This window comes from Nilaparvata lugens, chromosome 5 (assembly GCF_014356525.2).
Source record: "Nilaparvata lugens isolate BPH chromosome 5, ASM1435652v1, whole genome shotgun sequence".
NCBI lineage: Eukaryota > Metazoa > Arthropoda > Insecta > Hemiptera > Delphacidae > Nilaparvata > Nilaparvata lugens.
Genome location: NC_052508.1, coordinates 77,574,403 through 77,580,402, shown reverse-complemented (window position 1 = coordinate 77,580,402; position 6,000 = coordinate 77,574,403). Strand labels below are relative to the sequence as shown.

General features: G+C 32.1%; 1 protein-coding gene across 1 annotated transcript in view; it reads left to right on the top strand.

Moving 5' to 3' along the window:
• LOC120351675 (ABC transporter G family member 23-like) overlaps positions 1-6,000 on the top strand; it is a 63,419-nt gene that overhangs the window by 26,458 nt on the left and 30,961 nt on the right. The window lies entirely within an intron of this gene.

Here is a 6,000-nt window from a genome sequence, read left to right as displayed (position 1 = left end):
CTGAGAAAATTCTTGATAGTTTTACAACAATCTTGCTAAGAATTTTCAAGTTGACTAATCTATTATTACAAGACGTTCTTTGGGCATACAACTATTGTATTATATTCTCCGTAGTTGTACAGGCTACTACAGTTATATATCTGTATTGAATGCACTCGAAATATCCAATTGAGCGAGATTGTAACGAAGAGCATTTTTCACAGAGAAAGCTGTGGTTTAGTTGAATAATTAGTCCAGTCTAGGAAAGGTTATAGAGGGTAAGTTAAGAAAAAACTTTGGTCCTCGCAGTTCTGTTCCGGTAGTGAGGAGGTAAACATATCAAGAGTCTCCACCCCTACCACTGTGCTAAGGTGTAGGGGTGGTTCAAAGTTCCATTTTTTGGTTTCTCGCATAACTCAAAAACTACGTATCCTAAGGACTTGACTGTCATATATAACAAATTGAGCTTACATGATTTCTACACAATATCTACACTTTTTTTATATATCTTCTAGTTTTTTGGGGTTGGATGTCACTGTTGAAATACAGGTTAAAATTCAAAGCTTTTTGGGAACATGTTGAACTGAACTAAACAATAACTCTGGAAGTTTTCAATATTCGAGGATTGGAAAAAAAAATAATAGAGGAAACATGAATCCAAACTCATGTCTGTCAAATTGGCATGAAGAAAGCTCAACTATGTTGAAAATAATGATAATGGATATTTATTCATACATATCACTGAAGTATCAATTCACTGATCTATGTATAGGAAATTTGTTTATGGATTTCCTATGATAAAATAGATTAAATAAAACTCAATGAGTTAATGTTTTAATGTAGAGATGCCAAAATTGAACTGAAAAAATATTAATGAACTGATACTATTAATAAACTAATGCCAGTTGAGAGCATGTTGTTATCACAGGTGGCCAAATCAATGATTCGCCACATATGGATATTGATTACCTTATAGACCTAGTATCACTATTCTCTCATCCAATTTCAGAAAAGATATACAGTGAATAATAATTATTATGCTTCAAACTACTAATCTCTTTCAGTTTTGAGCCGATCTTTTTACACACCCTTTCTCAATCATTAATTATTGTGTATTTTTCAATGTCCACAATAAATAATTATAGAACAAACAAAGCTCTGATTAATTGCATGAAGTATTGTGAACATTTTCATTAAATCTAAAACATTGAGTACATGTGTGTATCGAACATCACTAGGGTACTCATTTCCCTCCGTCACCACACCCAGAGTAGTAGTTAAGTAGTATTCACACCACCAAACTCGGTAGCTCTGCAGAGTCTGTGGATGGATGGATGGAAAAAGATCTGTCACCAGCTTAAGCAATGCAGTTATACACATCGCACTCTGCGTATCAACCTATCAACCAATATCGGCCAGCCGACGTTTCCGAGAAATCTCTGCTGGCATGCAGATGTTTTCGAATCGCTCTGGGAGCGATTTTCTCCAGGCATCCGAGCAGACGTTTCCAATAAAGTTCTCTCATCAAAACCCAAATCGCGTAAAAATGGAGATAGAAAAAAATTATAATCTCAGATTCGGATTCAGCGCCTTGAAATTAATATTAGACTCACGTTTGCTTGAAAAAATGGAAAATGAGGATCAGCAGAGATCTTGAAGAAACGCCTTCTAAAATTCCTAAACAGGAAATTTTCCTCAGAACAAAGGTAATTTTATTATTCTGAAGTTGGTTGGCATGCTATGGAGTGGAAATGGTTTCATCAATGGAATATGATCCTAGTAATGTATGATTTATTTTTGACTATTCTTCTCTTTTTATTTGCGACTGCAGCTGACTGATGGCACAATCAAATTACCACTTATTAGTAAATTCAATGAAATCACTTTTCTGACTTATTCAACTAATATTCATGACAAGAGAACTTCACTAGAAAAAATCGAAACAGTCTGCTTCTGTTGCCTTGGCATGAATGACTCTGAAGATTTCAAAACATGTTGTAGTAAAATATAATAATTAAAAGGGCGCTATGAATTCTAATTTATATTGTAATTGAAAATTTACAAGAATATACATATTCACAGTAATTTATGTTGTCTGATTTATTTCGATTATTCGTTCCATTCGTCTTGAATTTCGATATAAGCCTGAAATAATCTATTATATCAGGTCTGTATGATATCTAACAATAGACATGATAAAATCACTTATTCAACTGTATGTAATTTTTCTTTGTACCAATGTTTTTTCTTTAATATTATGATTGTATATTCAACATGTCATAACAGTGTTCATAGGGAAAAATCAGTTGAAATTGCTGTCCTTGCAGGCTTTATAAATATATATCTATTTAAATATTATATATATATATATCTTATCTATATATATATATATTATATATATATATATATATAACTATATATATATAGATCTATATTATTATATATTAGTATAATATATCTATATATATTATATATACTATATATATATATAGTATATAGATTGTTTTTTGCCTGTGTTGGTCCAGTAAAATTTCAACTCTTATGTAGTTCCCCCCGGCCCCCATTTTAAATTTGATCAGATAGTCACAAAATGAAACTATTATGTTTTATCTGAAGAACTTGACTTGCTGATGGTTATATTCCACTCAATTTATGATATATTCATCCATAATTAATCTAGATCCTTGTAAAGTTATTCACCTCATGATGGTCCTTTCTAACCTCCAAAGTGCTTATATAATTCTGCTATAAAAATCTACTCCTATGTGGGTCTTGAGTGATTTGGCGCCAACATTAGAGTTGCATGCAAATTATACTCCTCAAGAAGGTCCTTCAATATATAATTGCTGCGTGAAATGTGCTCCTATGTTTGGTCCGCTGAGCTGTGTTGCCAATTCTCATATAGTAAATAAATTTCACTCCTCATGAAGGTCCATCAAACGTTGCCATACTTCGTCTTTGTAATAATGATTCGAGATTTGTTTGAATCAACCAGCGACCGCTCCATGAACTTGTATTGCACATAACTCAAAACATTTTGTAGAGCATTGTCATAAACTAAGATTTTCATGTTGTCAGAATATGTAAAGGAAAAAAATTGTACAAGCACCGTTTTTTTATGCATTTGAAGTTGATTAATAAAGTTGAATTTATTTATTTGAAGTTGCATAATAAGTCAAGCATGCTCAATAATGTAGAAATCTAGGAGATTACCCTGAAAACCCCAATGAGCTGTATCAGTTGAAAGGGAATTACCGAATTAAGAGCCATTTGCACAGTCAAGCTAAACTGAATTAATCAGCTGGTGGCTTAAACTCAAAATGTAACACATTATAACAACAAGACTTGATATGGATTTAATCCATTTAAGATGGAATTTTCGTTTAAACTGTCACTGTGCAATGGCCCTTAGAGAGACAACAACAACTATAGAACAAGTACAGTTTTCACGAAATGAAATTTTTCAAGTTCAGATGACAGACAAAAAGCATTACATAGGGAATTTTTGGGGATACAAGCATGTGTTCAGGAGCTGCAAGCTTCAGTTGGTGGCAAGGTCGGTGGATGCTAATGGTGTGAGCGACCATAAAGGTTTTAAACATCCCTTTTCTTGAGAATATAAAAAATGGGCTGTTATATAAAAGAATTTGACTTTTGGGTATCTATCAATCATTGGAAATTAAAAAAAATGTTTTTGACTTTCTCATCAGAATTAACCACACTAATCTTAAGGTATGAACATCTGAATAAAATTGGGGAATGGACGTGAAATTCAAACTTATTTGCTGGAATAATATCAAGGTTTCGATTGTTAAAACTGAATGAAGACTTTTGGGCAGCATGCCAGGTCTTTGAATGAATTTTATCACAATACATCTTTAACCGAACTGCCTATTGTTATATTGTTTTAGAATTATTTCGTGTATCAATAAATTCAGTTTATTGCAGTGACATACACAAGAAAGTACAATAATGAAGGACTACTGGAATCATTAAAACAAACTGTTACTACATTTACATTATAATGAGCAATGTACTCCAACATCTTCCAAGTATGACAATTATTCCTTATAGAATATTAGTGAGTCTAACTCCAATCTCTAGAATATTATCAAATTATCTGATATTAATTGATTTGTATACGAAGTATTCATCCATAGAAGTGTAGGTTCATTCCTTAACACAAGGTGAGTCTTTTGTTTAAATCTCTACAATTCGTGTTGGTCCGTTCAATGGTAAGAATATACTCAAGTATGTAATTTATATAATGTATATATTATTAATTTATATATGTAATGTATGTATTTATGTAATAGAAATCTTAATTACTGCATCACTGTATATTATATAAATTGTACCTGATTGGATAAAGATATGAAGAAACATTTGAAAAATATGATTCCAAGCTCAGAAATGCTAAAAATGCATTCATTTTTCCATAGAATAAAATGAGAACTCAAAGTTCAGCTGAATGTCTGGTAGGGAATACGGATATTACTCTATTTTTATTCTTAACCAGCATCACATTTGAAAATGCTTATAACTTTGTTAAATTTGGACAGATTGATTTGAAAATTTAGAAGAATCTCAAATATATGAAAAAAACGTTCACGACTTTTTGTAGAATTTCCCATGACTCCTTCACCTTCCTAAGCCGAAAAAACATAATTATTATGAGAGTTGTGACGCTAGGCAGAAATTTTCAAAAGTCGCGCTTCGTTCAGCTGTCGCCCGCCAAGGAACTGAATTGGATAACTTTTCCCGCGTAACAACGCTATTGGGTAGTTGAACTTGAACCGGCAAGTTCAAACGATATGCATTCATTTTATCTCTCTATAAAAGTGGAAGCTGTAGATAACACCAAGTTACTTGGAATACAAGGTACTGGCCACGTGCATCTCGATCTTTTAATGATCAGAGTCGGATGATCAGTGTGACATCATTGGTACTCTAAATATCTATTCTTCCTATATTTCCAATGTTAAATTTAGCAGCTTTGTAAGTCTTTTTCAAGGCAAGTGATCGGTTGAATTCCTGTTCGAAAGAATAGAAAGGATGACAATCTCTTTAATCAACTCGGAGGGCATTTCAATTCTAGAAATTGAACTCTCATAAACTTAAAACAGGATAATGTGCGTGGTAAATTCCAATTATTTTCAATCTCCACATTATTTTCCTATACCGGAAAGATAATATAGTTGGGCATATTTTAAGATATTTTTTCAAATAGCAAATTATTAAGTTTATAATGCATTTATGAATGTGAGTGTTATACTATCACCCCATACTTCCTTTTGTTCCATATATTGGGGCTTTCTACCACATAGAGTGTGAGTGATGTATATGTGATAAAAATTATGTTACTAGATTGTGCCTTGGTCACTGAGTGTAAATAATTTTGAAACCAATAAAGTTCTTTATCGAAAATTAAATTGGAATTTAATTGTTGATCAATCCAATTGATTGGTAATAACAAACGAAATCATCAAATATCATAATATAATATCATAAGGGAGGAAAGTGGTGCGCTTATCATCTTAATCCGTTGATCATCCACATTCTCCTTTCAAATCACTGATGGAATGCCCTGCACTAACAACCTTTATTCTCTGCAACCGCTCTTGATTTTACTTTTATCTAATTAATATTAGCTTTTCCTTTATATGTCTTCTGCATTGAGATTGGTATTAGAATCAATTTTGAAAGGATAGATATTGGTTGAGTTTGCAGAAGAATATCACAATGAACAAAGGAAACAGTTCGAATGTGTACAACGTAATAAATAACGAGAAAGCTCGAAATAACTATAAAGTATTCAAGCCAAGCCTAATTATTATGCTGATAAAAACAGTGATTGAAGAAGTATAGGTCTATATTATCACTCAAAGTATTACTAGGAGAAATAGGCTACATTCAGTACCTTTTTTCAACTTTATAATTGTTGGGGTATTAAAACTTTGAATAGAAAACCTCCAGTAGAAAACCTTTGAAGCCATTCATCTTTTCAAATGTTGACAAATA